Genomic DNA, 16,898 nt, shown 5'->3' with positions numbered 1-16,898 from the left:
ATTTCTGGGTATTGCAGTAGCGATCATATTCAGTTGCTGCCTCTGTTTACAATGTGGCCCTGCGATTTGCGGCATTTGTGCTACCTCTTGTATTCCTAGTCCCAAGTCCCGTTCTAAATCCCGTTCCAAGAAAATTCGAGACGAGCAAATGATACTGTATGAAATGATAGATGGTATCATGAATATTGATGTTTCCTGATGGAAACGTAGTGACAAGGAGGGAATGTGGAAAAGTAAATTTTGCCATGTTCTGTGTCCCTACGTGTCCTCCATCTTATGTTATGTGTGCATGATTAAATATGCATATGTATCCCCATGTTTGATTAAAGACGCAATTACAGTTGTGTCCATCTCTAGTATGCCAGTTTCCAGTTCTCGTGAAAGCTACGAGTATCAGGCCTATGTAAAGTTACGTTGCCACGTTTCTCAGTGTGCACGTTATTTCATTGTAAAGTCCCCGTTTCTAGGCCTCAAAAGGGCCCGGACACCAGATTCAGCTCCTGTCTCCTGAGCCTCGCTGAGGAGCGATACAGCCCCCACCTGTATCCTCGACCCTTCACTTACTTCCTGCCTCACAGTGCCCGGCTCAGCCTGGCTCTGCCTGCTAGTCTGCCAAGAGTATGTTATGATTCTAGTTATCAGTCCAGCCCTCCTTCTCTGCATTCCTAAGCTACTGAATCGCATCAATAGTTTCCGTCATTGTCTAGCCTTTACGTCTCCATGTAAGAGAAATACTGCATTTAATGGTCATTTAATATTCTTCATCACGCACTACATGTAGAATAATGCATGCTCCAGTCTTAGAGTCTGTTAGCCTTTACCCCGATAACTTTTGGATTCTATCAACATGTTCTCTAAACATCAGATATTAGATACTGTTTAGGTACATGTCGCCCTGACTCTCCAGACTTCAGTCTCTGCTCCTAGCACAGAGTTCATAGCCCCCAGCTTCTCCTAGTAACACGTCATTGTCAGTTTGCGCGCACCATTAGGTTAGAGGTCCCGGCTCCTTAGGTAGCCCCTCCATGTTTCCGCCCCATTTATGACATATTCTGTTACGTTTACATCACATGTCCATGTATACGCCCCTATTACACCCATTTTCACCCTTATCTTTCGAGACTGCTATTGACCACACCCACTGCTCCGCCTACTGTAATTCATTGTAATGCAACTGTTTTAATATATATACTTGTGTACTGCTATTAAATGTTACCCATTCCCTTACGCCGATCCTGATCCTGCCCCCGGCAGCGCTGTCCATCCTGTTCCCGTGCAGGTTGTCCTGTTCCTGTCCTTTATGCTGTATTAAACCTGCAAACTCCTACTACCTCGAATCTTGACTCTTATTTATTGAGCTATCTGTTATTGCTATGTCCAGTCAAACCTAGATCCGGTATTATTTATTTATATACCACAGTATGCTCAGACTTGAGTCCCAGGCTCTCCACACCACTGGAGTCAAGCTATCCAGGCTGATGAAGGCTGATAGCCAGAAACCGGTCCTTGGATGCTTGATTCCGGTCTTGGAAAGACATGGCTTGGTAGTTCGGACTGGACTGTTCCCATGAGGCACAGGGTCAGAGCTGATTTGCATATAGCCAGTGTCTAACCCAGGGTGGTGTGGAGTGCAAAAAAACTATGGATTTAGGCCCAGATCCTTGTACTGGGATGAATGTATGACATTGTTCTACATTCTGTCCATCAACTGTGTTTTTTGCAATTTTCACCCTGAGTGGGCTGGGTATGCTCAGACGTGAGTCCCAGGCTCTCCACACCACTGGAGTCAAGCTATCCAGGCTGATGAAGGCTGATAGCCAGAAACCTGTCCTTGGATGCTTGATTCCGGTCTGGGAAAGACATGGCTTGGTAGTTCGGACTGGACTGTTCCCATGAGGCACAGGGTCAGAGCTGATTTGCATATAGCCAGTGTCTAACCCAGGGTGGTGTGGAGTGCAAAAAAACGATGGATTTAGGCCCAGATCCTTGTACTGGGATGAATGTATGACATTGTTCACCATTCTGTCCATCAACTGTGTTTTTTGCAATTTTCACCCCGAGTGGGCTGGGTATGCTCAGACGTGAGTCCCAGGCTCTCCACACCACTGGAGTCAAGCTATCCAGGCTGATTAAGGCTGATAGCCAGAAACCAGTCCTTGGATGCTTGATTCCGGTCTGGGAAAGACATGGCTTGGTAGTTCGGACTGGACTGTTCCCATGAGGCACAGGGTCAGAGCTGATTTGCATATAGCCAGTGTCTAACCCAGGGTGGTGTGGAGTGCAAAAAATCGATGGATTTAGGCCCAGATCCTTGTACTGGGATAAATGTATGACATTGTTCTACATTCTGTCCATCAACTGTGTTTTTTGTAATTTTCACCCCGAGTGGGCTGGGTATGCTCAGACGTGAGTCCCAGGCTCTCCACACCACTGGAGTCAAGCTATCCAGGCTGATGAAGGCTGATAGCCAGAAACCGGTCCATGGATGCTTGATTCCGGTCTGGGAAAGACATGGCTTGGTAGTTCGGACTGGACTGTTCCCATGAGGCACAGGGTCAGAGCTGATTTGCATATAGCCAGTGTCTAACCCAGGTTGGTGTGGAGTGCAAAAAAACGATGGATTTAGGCCCAGATCCTTGTACTGGGATGAATGTATGACATTGTTCTACATTCTGTCCATCAACTGTGTTTTTTGCAATTTTCACCCCGAGTGGCTGGGTATGCTCAGACGTGAGTCCCAGGCTCTCCACACCACTGGAGTCAAGCTATCCAGGCTGATGAAGGCTGATAGCCAGAAACCGGTCCTTGGATGCTTGATTCCGGTCTGGGAAAGACATGGCGTGGTAGTTCGGACTGGACTGTTCCCATGAGGCACAGGGTCAGAGCTGATTTGCATATAGCCAGTGTCTAACCCATGGTGGTGTGGAGTGCAAAAAAACGATGGATTTAGGCCCAGATCCTTGTACTGGGATGAATGTATGACATTGTTCTACATTCTGTCCATTAACTGTGTTTTTTGCAATTTTCACCCCGAGTGGGCTGGGTATGCTCAGACGTGAGTCCCAGGCTCTCCACACCACTGGAGTCAAGCTATCCAGGCTGATGAAGTCTGATAGCCAGAAACCGGTCCTTGGATGCTTGATTCCGGTCTGGGAAAGACATGGCTTGGTAGTTCGGACTGGACTGTTCCCATGAGGCACAGGGTCAGAGCTGATTTGCATATAGCCAGTGTCTAACCCAGGGTGGTGTGGAGTGCAAAAACACGATGGATTTAGGCCCAGATCCTTGTACTGGGATGAATGTATGACAGTGTTCTACATTCTGTCCATCAAATGTGTTTTTTGCAATTTTCACCCCGAGTGGGCTGCGTATGCTCAGACTTGAGTCCCAGGCTCTCCACACCACTGGAGTCAAGCTATCCAGGCTGATGAAGGCTGATAGCCAGAAACCGGTCCTTGGATGCTTGATTCCGGTCTTGGAAAGACATGGCTTGGTAGTTCGGACTGGACTGTTCCCATGAGGCACAGGGTCAGAGCTGATTTGCATATAGCCAGTGTCTAACCAAGGGTGGTGTGGAGTGCAAAAAAACTATGGATTTAGGCCCAGATCCTTGTACTGGGATGAATGTATGACATTGTTCTACATTCTGTCCATCAACTGTGTTTTTTGCAATTTTCACCCCGAGTGGGCTGGGTATGCTCAGACATGAGTCCCAGGCTCTCCACACCACTGGAGTCAAGCTATCCAGGCTGATGAAGGCTGATAGCCAGAAACCGGTCCTTGGATCCTTGATTCCGGTCTGGGAAAGACATGGCTTGGTAGTTCGAACTGGACTGTTCCCATGAGGCACAAGGTCAGAGCTGATTTGCATACAGCCAGTGTCTAACCCAGGGTAGTGTGGAGTGCAAAAAAACGATGGATTTAGGCCCAGATCCTTGTACTGGGATGAATGTATGACATTGTTCTACATTCTGTCCATCAACTGTGTTTTTTGCAATTTTCACCCCGAGTGGGCTAGGTATGCTCAGACGTGAGTCCCAGGCTCTCCACACCACTGGAGTCAAGCTAACCATGCTGATGAAGGCTGATAGCCAGAAACCGGTCCATGGATGCTTGATTCCGGTCTGGGAAAGACATGGCTTGGTAGTTCGGACTGGACTGTTCCCATGAGGCACAGGGTCAGAGCTAATTTTCATATAGCCAGTGTCTAACCCAGGGTGGTGTGGAGTGCAAAAAAAACGATGGATTTAGGCTCAGATCCCTGTACTGGGATGAATGTATGACATTGTTCTACATTCTGTCCATCAACAGTGTTTTTTGCAATTTTCACCCCGAGTGGGCTGGGTATACTCAGACGTGAGTCCCAGGCTCTCCACACCGCTGGAGTCAAGCTATCCAGGCTGATGAATTCTGATAGCCAGAAACCGGTCCTTGGATGCTTGATTCCGGTCTGGGAAAGACATGGCTTGGTAGTTCGGACTGGACTGTTCCCATGAGGCACAGGGTCAGAGCTGATTTGCATATAGCCAGTGTCTAACCCAGGGTGGTGTGGAGTGTAAAAAAAACGATGGATTTAGGCCCAGATCCTTGTACTGGGATGAATGTATGACAGTGTTCTACATTCTGTCCATCAACTGTGTTTTTTGCAATTTTCACCCCGAGTGGGCTGGGTATGCTCAGACGTGAGTCCCAGGCTCTCCACACCACTGGAGTCAAGCTATCCTAGCTGATGAAGGTTGATAGCCAGAAACCGGTCCTTGGATGCTTGATTCCGGTCTTGGAAAGACATGGCTTGGTAGTTCGGACTGGACTGTTCCCATGAGGTACAGGGTCAGAGCTGATTTTCATATAGCCAGTGTCTAACCCAGGGTGGTGTGGAGTGCAAAAAAACGATGGATTTAGGCCCAGATCCTTGTACTGGGATGAATGTATGACATTGTTCTACATTCTGTCCATCAACTGTGTTTTTTGCAATTTTCACCCCGAGTGGGCTGGGTATGCTCAGACGTGAGTCCCAGGCTCTCCACACCACTGGAGTCAAGCTATCCAGGCTGATGAAGGCTGATAGCCAGAAACCTGTCCTTGGATGCTTGATTCCGGTGTGGGAAAGACATGGCTTGGTAGTTCGGACTGGACTGCTCCCATGAGGCACAGGGTCAGAGCTGATTTGCATATAGCCAGTGTCTAACCCAGGGTGGTGTGGAGTGCAAAAAAACGATGGATTTAGGCCCAGATCCTTGTACTGGGATGAATGTATGACATTGTTTACCATTCTGTCCATCAACTGTGTTTTTTGCAATTTTCACCCCGAGTGGGCTGGGTATGTTCAGACGTGAGTCCCAGGCTCTCCACACCACTGGAGTCAAGCTATCCAGGCTGATGAAGGCTGATAGCCAGAAACCGGTCCTTGGATGCTTGATTCTGGTCTGGGAAAGACATGGCTTGGTAGTTCGGACTGGACTGTTCCCATGAGGCACAGGGTCAGACTGATTTGCATATAGCCAGTGTCTAACCCAGGGTGGTGTGCAGTGCAAAAACATGATGGATTTAGGCCCAGATCCTTGTACTGGGATGAATGTATGACAGTGTTCTACATTCTGTCCATCAACTGTGTTTTTTGCAATTTTCACCCCGAGTGGGCTGGGTATGCTCAGACTTGAGTCCCAGGCTCTCCACACCACTGGAGTCAAGCTATCCAGGCTGATGAAGGCTGATAGCCAGAAACCGGTCCTTGGATGCTTGATTCCGGTCTTGGAAAGACATGGCTTGGTAGTTCGGACTGGACTGTTCCCATGAGGCACAGGGTCAGAGCTGATTTGCATATAGCCAGTGTCTAACCCAGGGTGGTGTGGAGTGCAAAAAAACTATGGATTTAGGCCCAGATCCTTGTACTGGGATGAATGTATGACATTGTTCACCATTCTGTCCATCAACTGTGTTTTTTGCAATTTTCACCCCGAGTGGGCTGGGTATGCTCAGACATGAGTCCCAGGCTCTCCACACCACTGGAGTCAAGCTATCCAGGCTGATGAAGGCTGATAGCCAGAAACCGGTCCTTGGATGCTTGATTCCGGTCTGGGAAAGACATGGCTTGGTAGTTCGAACTGGACTGTTCCCATGAGGCACAGGGTCTGAGCTGATTTGCATATAGCCAGTGTCTAACCCAGGGTGGTGTGGAGTGCAAAAAAACCGATGGATTTAGGCCCAGATCCTTGTACTGGGATGAATGTATCACATTGTTCTACATTCTGTCCATCAACTGTGTTTTTTGCAATTTTTACCCCGAGTGGGCTAGGTATGCTCAGACGTGAGTCCCAGGCTCTCCACACCACTGGAGTCAAGCTATCCAGGCTGATGAAGGCTGATAGCCAGAAACCGGTCCATGGATGCTTGATTCCGGTCTGGGAAAGACATGGCTTGGTAGTTCGGACTGGACTGTTCCCATGAGGCACAGGGTCAGAGCTGATTTGCATATAGCCAGTGTCTAACCCAGGTTGGTGTGGAGTGCAAAAAAACGATGGATTTAGGCCCAGATCCTTGTACTGGGATGAATGTATGACATTGTTCTACATTCTGTCCATCAACTGTGTTTTTTGCAATTTTCACCCCGAGTGGGCTGGGTATGCTCAGACGTGAGTCCCAGGCTCTCCACACCACTGGAGTCAATCTATCCAGGCTGATGAAGGCTGATAGCCAGAAACCGGTCCTTGAATGCTTGATTCCGGTCTGGGAAAGACATGGCTTGGTAGTTCGGACTGGACTGTTCCCATGAGGCACAGGGTCAGAGCTGATTTGCATATAGCCAGTGTCTAACACATGGTGGTGTGGAGTGCAAAAAAAACGATGGATTCAGGCCCAGATCCTTGTACTGGGATGAATGTATGACATTGTTCTACATTCTGTCCATTAACTGTGTTTTTTGCAATTTTCACCTCGAGTGGGCTGGGTATGCTCAGACGTGAGTCCCAGGCTCTCCACACCACTGGAGTCAAGCTATCCAGGCTGATGAAGTCTGATAGCCAGAAACCGGTCCTTGGATGCTTGATTCCGGTCTGGGAAAGACATGGCTTGGTAGTTCGGACTGGACTGTTCCCATGAGGCACAGGGTCAGAGCTGATTTGCATATAGCCAGTGTCTAACCCAGGGTGGTGTGGAGTGCAAAAACACGATGGATTTAGGCCCAGATCCTTGTACTGGGATGAATGTATGACAGTGTTCTACATTCTGTCCATCAAATGTGTTTTTTGCAATTTTCACCCCGAGTGGGCTGCGTATGCTCAGACTTGAGTCCCAGGCTCTCCACACCACTGGAGTCAAGCTATCCAGGCTGATGAAGGCTGATAGCCAGAAACCGGTCCTTGGATGCTTGATTCCGGTCTTGGAAAGACATGGCTTGGTAGTTCGGACTGGACTGTTCCCATGAGGCACAGGGTCAGAGCTGATTTGCATATAGCCAGTGTCTAACCAAGGGTGGTGTGGAGTGCAAAAAAACTATGGATTTAGGCCCAGATCCTTGTACTGGGATGAATGTATGACATTGTTCTACATTCTGTCCATCAACTGTGTTTTTTGCAATTTTCACCCCGAGTGGGCTGGGTATGCTCAGACGTGAGTCCCAGGCTCTCCACACCACTGGAGTCAAGCTATCCAGGCTGATGAAGGCTGATAGCCAGAAACCAGTCCTTGGATGCTTGATTCCGGTCTGGGAAAGACATGGCTTGGTAGTTCGGACTGGACTGTTCCCATGAGGCACAGGGTCAGAGCTGATTTGCATATAGCCAGTGTCTAACCCAGGGTGGTGTGGAGTGCAAAAAATCGATGGATTTAGGCCCAGATCCTTGTACTGGGATAAATGTATGACATTGTTCTACATTCTGTCCATCAACTGTGTTTTTTGTAATTTTCACCCCGAGTGGGCTGGGTATGCTCAGACATGAGTCCCAGGCTCTCCACACCACTGGAGTCAAGCTATCCAGGCTGATGAAGGCTGATAGCCAGAAACCGGTCCTTGGATCCTTGATTCCGGTCTGGGAAAGACATGGCTTGGTAGTTCGAACTGGACTGTTCCCATGAGGCACAGGGTCAGAGCTGATTTGCATACAGCCAGTGTCTAACCCAGGGTGGTGTGGAGTGCAAAAAAACGATGGATTTAGGCCCAGATCCTTGTACTGGGATGAATGTATGACATTGTTCTACATTCTGTCCATCAACTGTGTTTTTTGCAATTTTCACCCCGAGTGGGCTAGGTATGCTCAGACGTGAGTCCCAGGCTCTCCACACCACTGGAGTCAAGCTAACCATGCTGATGAAGGCTGATAGCCAGAAACCGGTCCATGGATGCTTGATTCCGGTCTGGGAAAGACATGGCTTGGTAGTTCGGACTGGACTGTTCCCATGAGGCACAGGGTCAGAGCTAATTTTCATATAGCCAGTGTCTAACCCAGGGTGGTGTGGAGTGCAAAAAAAACGATGGATTTAGGCTCAGATCCCTGTACTGGGATGAATGTATGACATTGTTCTACATTCTGTCCATCAACAGTGTTTTTTGCAATTTTCACCCCGAGTGGGCTGGGTATACTCAGACGTGAGTCCCAGGCTCTCCACACCGCTGGAGTCAAGCTATCCAGGCTGATGAATTCTGATAGCCAGAAACCGGTCCTTGGATGCTTGATTCCGGTCTGGGAAAGACATGGCTTGGTAGTTCGGACTGGACTGTTCCCATGAGGCACAGGGTCAGAGCTGATTTGCATATAGCCAGTGTCTAACCCAGGGTGGTGTGGAGTGCAAGAAAAACGATGGATTTAGGCCCAGATCCTTGTACTGGGATGAATGTATGACAGTGTTCTACATTCTGTCCATCAACTGTGTTTTTTGCAATTTTCACCCCGAGTGGGCTGGGTATGCTCAGACGTGAGTCCCAGGCTCTCCACACCACTGGAGTCAAGCTATCCTAGCTGATGAAGGTTGATAGCCAGAAACCGGTCCTTGGATGCTTGATTCCGGTCTTGGAAAGACGTGGCTTGGTAGTTCGGACTGGACTGTTCCCATGAGGTACAGGGTCAGAGCTGATTTTCATATAGCCAGTGTCTAACCCAGGGTGGTGTGGAGTGCAAAAAAACGATGGATTTAGGCCCAGATCCTTGTACTGGGATGAATGTATGACATTGTTCTACATTCTGTCCATCAACTGTGTTTTTTGCAATTTTCACCCCGAGTGGGCTGGGTATGCTCAGACGTGAGTCCCAGGCTCTCCACACCACTGGAGTCAAGCTATCCAGGCTGATGAAGGCTGATAGCCAGAAACCTGTCCTTGGATGCTTGATTCCGGTGTGGGAAAGACATGGCTTGGTAGTTCGGACTGGACTGCTCCCATGAGGCACAGGGTCAGAGCTGATTTGCATATAGCCAGTGTCTAACCCAGGGTGGTGTGGAGTGCAAAAAAACGATGGATTTAGGCCCAGATCCTTGTACTGGGATGAATGTATGACATTGTTTACCATTCTGTCCATCAACTGTGTTTTTTGCAATTTTCACCCCGAGTGGGCTGGGTATGTTCAGACGTGAGTCCCAGGCTCTCCACACCACTGGAGTCAAGCTATCCAGGCTGATGAAGGCTGATAGCCAGAAACCGGTCCTTGGATGCTTGATTCTGGTCTGGGAAAGACATGGCTTGGTAGTTCGGACTGGACTGTTCCCATGAGGCACAGGGTCAGACTGATTTGCATATAGCCAGTGTCTAACCCAGGGTGGTGTGCAGTGCAAAAACATGATGGATTTAGGCCCAGATCCTTGTACTGGGATGAATGTATGACAGTGTTCTACATTCTGTCCATCAACTGTGTTTTTTGCAATTTTCACCCCGAGTGGGCTGGGTATGCTCAGACTTGAGTCCCAGGCTCTCCACACCACTGGAGTCAAGCTATCCAGGCTGATGAAGGCTGATAGCCAGAAACCGGTGCTTGGATGCTTGATTCCGGTCTTGGAAAGACATGGCTTGGTAGTTCGGACTGGACTGTTCCCATGAGGCACAGGGTCAGAGCTGATTTGCATATAGCCAGTGTCTAACCCAGGGTGGTGTGGAGTGCAAAAAAACTATGGATTTAGGCCCAGATCCTTGTACTGGGATGAATGTATGACATTGTTCACCATTCTGTCCATCAACTGTGTTTTTTGCAATTTTCACCCCGAGTGGGCTGGGTATGCTCAGACATGAGTCCCAGGCTCTCCACACCACTGGAGTCAAGCTATCCAGGCTGATGAAGGCTGATAGCCAGAAACCGGTCCTTGGATGCTTGATTCCGGTCTGGGAAAGACATGGCTTGGTAGTTCGAACTGGACTGTTCCCATGAGGCACAGGGTCAGAGCTGATTTGCATATAGCCAGTGTCTAACCCAGGGTGGTGTGGAGTGCAAAAAAACCGATGGATTTAGGCCCAGATCCTTGTACTGGGATGAATGTATCACATTGTTCTACATTCTGTCCATCAACTGTGTTTTTTGCAATTTTTACCCCGAGTGGGCTAGGTATGCTCAGACGTGAGTCCCAGGCTCTCCACACCACTGGAGTCAAGCTATCCAGGCTGATGAAGGCTGATAGCCAGAAACCGGTCCATGGATGCTTGATTCCGGTCTGGGAAAGACATGGCTTGGTAGTTCGGACTGGACTGTTCCCATGAGGCACAGGGTCAGAGCTGATTTGCATATAGCCAGTGTCTAACCCAGGTTGGTGTGGAGTGCAAAAAAACGATGGATTTAGGCCCAGATCCTTGTACTGGGATGAATGTATGACATTGTTCTACATTCTGTCCATCAACTGTGTTTTTTGCAATTTTCACCCCGAGTGGGCTGGGTATGCTCAGACGTGAGTCCCAGGCTCTCCACACCACTGGAGTCAAGCTATCCAGGCTGATGAAGTCCGATAGCCAGAAACCGGTCCTTGGATCCTTGATTCTGGTCTGGGAAAGACATGGCTTGGTAGTTCGGACTGGACTGTTCCCATGAGGCACAGGGTCAGAGCTGATTTGCATATAGCCAGTGTCTAACCCAGGGTGGTGTGGAGTGCAAACACACGATGGATTTAGGCCCAGATCCTTGTACTGGGATGAATGTATGACAGTGTTCTACATTCTGTCCATCAACTGTGTTTTTTGCAATTTTCACCCCGAGTGGGCTGGGTATGCTCAGACTTGAGTCCCAGGCTCTCCACACCACTGGAGTCAAGCTATCCAGGCTGATGAAGGCTGATATCCAGAAACCGGTCCTTGGATGCTTGATTCCGGTCTTGGAAAGACATGGCTTGGTAGTTCGGACTGGACTGTTCCCATGAGGCACAGGGTCAGGGCTGATTTGCATATAGCCAGTGTCTAACCCAGGGTGGTGTGGAGTGCAAAAAAACTATGGATTTAGGCCCAGATCCTTGTACTGGGATGAATGTATGACATTGTTCTACATTCTGTCCATCAACTGTGTTTTTTGCAATTTTCACCCCGAGTGGGCTGGGTATGCTCAGACGTGAGTCCCAGGCTCTCCACACCACTGGAGTCAAGCTATCCAGGCTGATGAAGGCTGATAGCCAGAAACCTGTCCTTGGATGCTTGATTCCGGTCTGGGAAAGACATGGCTTGGTAGTTCGGACTGGACTGTTCCCATGAGGCACAGGGTCAGAGCTGATTTGCATATAGCCAGTGTCTAACCCAGGGTGGTGTGGAGTGCAAAAAAACGATGGATTTAGGCCCAGATCCTTGTACTGGGATGAATGTATGACATTGTTCACCATTCTGTCCATCAACTGTGTTTTTTGCAATTTTCACCCCGAGTGGGCTGGGTATGCTCAGACGTGAGTCCTAGGCTCTCCACACCACTGGAGTCAAGCTATCCAGGCTGATGAAGGCTGATAGCCAGAAACCGGTCCTTGGATGCTTGATTCCGGTCTGGGAAAGACATGGCTTGGTAGTTCGGACTGGACTGTTCCCATGAGGTACAGGGTCAGAGCTGATTTGCATATAGCCAGTGTCTAACCCAGGGTGGTGTGGAGTGCAAAAAATCGATGGATTTAGGCCCAGATCCTTGTACTGGGATGAATGTATGACATTGTTCTACATTCTGTCCATCAACTGTGTTTTTTGTAATTTTCACCCCGAGTGGGCTGGGTATGCTCAGACATGAGTCCCAGGCTCTCCACACCACTGGAGTCAAGCTATCCAGGCTGATGAAGGCTGATAGCCAGAAACCGGTCCTTGGATCCTTGATTCCGGTCTGGGAAAGACATGGCTTGGTAGTTCGAACTGGACTGTTCCCATGAGGCACAGGGTCAGAGCTGATTTGCATATAGCCAGTGTCTAACCCAGGGTGGTGTGGAGTGCAAAAAAACCGATGGATTTAGGCCCAGATCCTTGTACTGGGATGAATGTATGACATTGTTCTACATTCTGTCCATCAACTGTGTTTTTTGCAATTTTCACCCCGAGTGGGCTAGGTATGCTCAGACGTGAGTCCCAGGCTCTCCACACCACTGGAGTCAAGCTATCCAGGCTGATGAAGGCTGATAGCCAGAAACCTGTCCTTGGATGCTTGATTCCGGTCTGGGAAAGACATGGCTTGGTAGTTCGGACTGGACTGTTCCCATGAGGCACAGGGTCAGAGCTGATTTGCATATAGCCAGTGTCTAACCCAGGGTGGTGTGGAGTGCAAAAAAACGATGGATTTAGGCCCAGATCCTTGTACTGGGATGAATGTATGACATTGTTCTACATTCTGTCCATTAATTGTGTTTTTTGCAATTTTCACCCGAGTGGGCTGGGTATGCTCAGACGTGAGTCCCAGGCTCTCCACACCACTGGAGTCAAGCTATCCAGGCTGATGAAGTCTGAAAGCCAGAAACCGGTCCTTGGATGCTTGATTCTGGCCTGGGAAAGACATGGCTTGGTAGTTCGGACTGGACTGTTCCCATGAGGCACAGGGTCAGAACTGATTTGCATATAGCCAGTGTCTAACCCAGGGTGGTGTGGAGTGCAAAAAAAACGATGGATTTAGGCCCAGATCCTTGTACTGGGATGAATGTATGACAGTGTTCTACATTCTGTCCATCAACTGTGTTTTTTGCAATTTTCACCCCGAGTGGGCTGGGTATGCTCAGACGTGAGTCCCAGGGTCTCCACACCACTGGAGTCAAGCTATCCTAGCTGATGAAGGCTGATAGCCAGAAACCGGTACTTGGATGCTTGATTCCGGTCTTGGAAAGACATGGCTTGGTAGTTCGGACTGGACTGTTCCCATGAGGTACAGGGTCAGAGCTGATTTTCATATAGCCAGTGTCTAACCCAGGGTGGTGTGGAGTGCACAAAAACGATGGATTTAGGCCCAGATCCTTGTACTGGGATGAATGTATGACATTGTTCTACATTCTGTCCATCAACTGTGTTTTTTGCAATTTTCACCCCGAGTGGGCTGGGTATGCTCAGACGTGAGTCCCAGGCTCTCCACACCACTGGAGTCAAGCTATCCAGGCTGATGAAGGCTGATAGCCAGAAACCTGTCCTTGGATGCTTGATTCCGGTGTGGGAAAGACATGGCTTGGTAGTTCGGACTGGACTGTTCCCATGAGGCACAGGGTCAGAGCTGATTTGCATATAGCCAGTGTCTAACCCAGGGTGGTGTGGAGTGCAAAAAAACGATGGATTTAGGCCCAGATCCTTGTACTGGGATGAATGTATGACATTGTTCACCATTCTGTCCATCAACTGTGTTTTTTGCATTTTTCACCCCGAGTGGGCTGGGTATGCTCAGACATGAGTCCCAGGCTCTCCACACCACTGGAGTCAAGCTATCCAGGCTGATGAAGGCTGATAGCCAGAAACCGGTCCTTGGATGCTTGATTCCGGTCTGGGAAAGACATGGCTTGGTAGTTCGAACTGGACTGTTCCCATGAGGCACAGGGTCAGAGCTGATTTGCATATAGCCAGTGTCTAACCCAGGGTGGTGTGGAGTGCAAAAAAACCGATGGATTTAGGCCCAGATCCTTGTACTGGGATGAATGTATCACATTGTTCTACATTCTGTCCATCAACTGTGTTTTTTGCAATTTTTACCCCGAGTGGGCTAGGTATGCTCAGACGTGAGTCCCAGGCTCTCCACACCACTGGAGTCAAGCTATCCAGGCTGATGAAGGCTGATAGCCAGAAACCGGTCCATGGATGCTTGATTCCGGTCTGGGAAAGACATGGCTTGGTAGTTCGGACTGGACTGTTCCCATGAGGCACAGGGTCAGAGCTGATTTGCATATAGCCAGTGTCTAACCCAGGTTGGTGTGGAGTGCAAAAAAACGATGGATTTAGGCCCAGATCCTTGTACTGGGATGAATGTATGACATTGTTCTACATTCTGTCCATCAACTGTGTTTTTTGCAATTTTCACCCCGAGTGGGCTGGGTATGCTCAGACGTGAGTCCCAGGCTCTCCACACCACTGGAGTCAATCTATCCAGGCTGATGAAGGCTGATAGCCAGAAACCGGTCCTTGAATGCTTGATTCCGGTCTGGGAAAGACATGGCTTGGTAGTTCGGACTGGACTGTTCCCATGAGGCACAGGGTCAGAGCTGATTTGCATATAGCCAGTGTCTAACACATGGTGGTGTGGAGTGCAAAAAAAACGATGGATTCAGGCCCAGATCCTTGTACTGGGATGAATGTATGACATTGTTCTACATTCTGTCCATTAACTGTGTTTTTTGCAATTTTCACCCCGAGTGGGCTGGGTATGCTCAGACGTGAGTCCCAGGCTCTCCACACCACTGGAGTCAAGCTATCCAGGCTGATGAAGTCTGATAGCCAGAAACCGGTCCTTGGATGCTTGATTCTGGTCTGGGAAAGACATGGCTTGGTAGTTCGGACTGGACTGTTCCCATGAGGCACAGGGTCAGAGCTGATTTGCATATAGCCAGTGTCTAACCCAGGGTGGTGTGGAGTGCAAACACACGATGGATTTAGGCCCAGATCCTTGTACTGGGATGAATGTATGACAGTGTTCTACATTCTGTCCATCAACTGTGTTTTTTGCAATTTTCACCCCGAGTGGGCTGGGTATGCTCAGACTTGAGTCCCAGGCTCTCCACACCACTGGAGTCAAGCTATCCAGGCTGATGAAGGCTGATATCCAGAAACCGGTCCTTGGATGCTTGATTCCGGTCTTGGAAAGACATGGCTTGGTAGTTCGGACTGGACTGTTCCCATGAGGCACAGGGTCAGGGCTGATTTGCATATAGCCAGTGTCTAACCCAGGGTGGTGTGGAGTGCAAAAAAACTATGGATTTAGGCCCAGATCCTTGTACTGGGATGAATGTATGACATTGTTCTACATTCTGTCCATCAACTGTGTTTTTTGCAATTTTCACCCCGAGTGGGCTGGGTATGCTCAGACGTGAGTCCCAGGCTCTCCACACCACTGGAGTCAAGCTATCCAGGCTGATGAAGGCTGATAGCCAGAAACCTGTCCTTGGATGCTTGATTCCGGTCTGGGAAAGACATGGCTTGGTAGTTCGGACTGGACTGTTCCCATGAGGCACAGGGTCAGAGCTGATTTGCATATAGCCAGTGTCTAACCCAGGGTGGTGTGGAGTGCAAAAAAACGATGGATTTAGGCCCAGATCCTTGTACTGGGATGAATGTATTACATTGTTCACCATTCTGTCCATCAACTGTGTTTTTTGCAATTTTCACCCCGAGTGGGCTGGGTATGCTCAGACGTGAGTCCTAGGCTCTCCACACCACTGGAGTCAAGCTATCCAGGCTGATGAAGGCTGATAGCCAGAAACCGGTCCTTGGATGCTTGATTCCGGTCTGGGAAAGACATGGCTTGGTAGTTCGGACTGGACTGTTCCCATGAGGTACAGGGTCAGAGCTGATTTGCATATAGCCAGTGTCTAACCCAGGGTGGTGTGGAGTGCAAAAAATCGATGGATTTAGGCCCAGATCCTTGTACTGGGATGAATGTATGACATTGTTCTACATTCTGTCCATCAACTGTGTTTTTTGTAATTTTCACCCCGAGTGGGCTGGGTATGCTCAGACATGAGTCCCAGGCTCTCCACACCACTGGAGTCAAGCTATCCAGGCTGATGAAGGCTGATAGCCAGAAACCGGTCCTTGGATCCTTGATTCCGGTCTGGGAAAGACATGGCTTGGTAGTTCGAACTGGACTGTTCCCATGAGGCACAGGGTCAGAGCTGATTTGCATATAGCCAGTGTCTAACCCAGGGTGGTGTGGAGTGCAAAAAAACCGATGGATTTAGGCCCAGATCCTTGTACTGGGATGAATGTATGACATTGTTCTACATTCTGTCCATCAACTGTGTTTTTTGCAATTTTCACCCCGAGTGGGCTAGGTATGCTCAGACGTGAGTCCCAGGCTCTCCACACCACTGGAGTCAAGCTATCCAGGCTGATGAAGGCTGATAGCCAGAAACCTGTCCTTGGATGCTTGATTCCGGTCTGGGAAAGACATGGCTTGGTAGTTCGGACTGGACTGTTCCCATGAGGCACAGGGTCAGAGCTGATTTGCATATAGCCAGTGTCTAACCCAGGGTGGTGTGGAGTGCAAAAAAACGATGGATTTAGGCCCAGATCCTTGTACTGGGATGAATGTATGACATTGTTCTACATTCTGTCCATTAATTGTGTTTTTTGCAATTTTCACCCGAGTGGGCTGGGTATGCTCAGACGTGAGTCCCAGGCTCTCCACACCACTGGAGTCAAGCTATCCAGGCTGATGAAGTCTGAAAGCCAGAAACCGGTCCTTGGATGCTTGATTCTGGTCTGGGAAAGACATGGCTTGGTAGTTCGGACTGGACTGTTCCCATGAGGCACAGGGTCAGAACTGATTTGCATATAGCCAGTGTCTAACCCA

Source organism: Lissotriton helveticus, chromosome 4_1, assembly GCF_964261635.1.
Source record: "Lissotriton helveticus chromosome 4_1, aLisHel1.1, whole genome shotgun sequence".
In the NCBI taxonomy this organism is placed as follows: Eukaryota; Metazoa; Chordata; class Amphibia; order Caudata; family Salamandridae; genus Lissotriton; species Lissotriton helveticus.
This window is presented reverse-complemented; position numbering follows the sequence as displayed.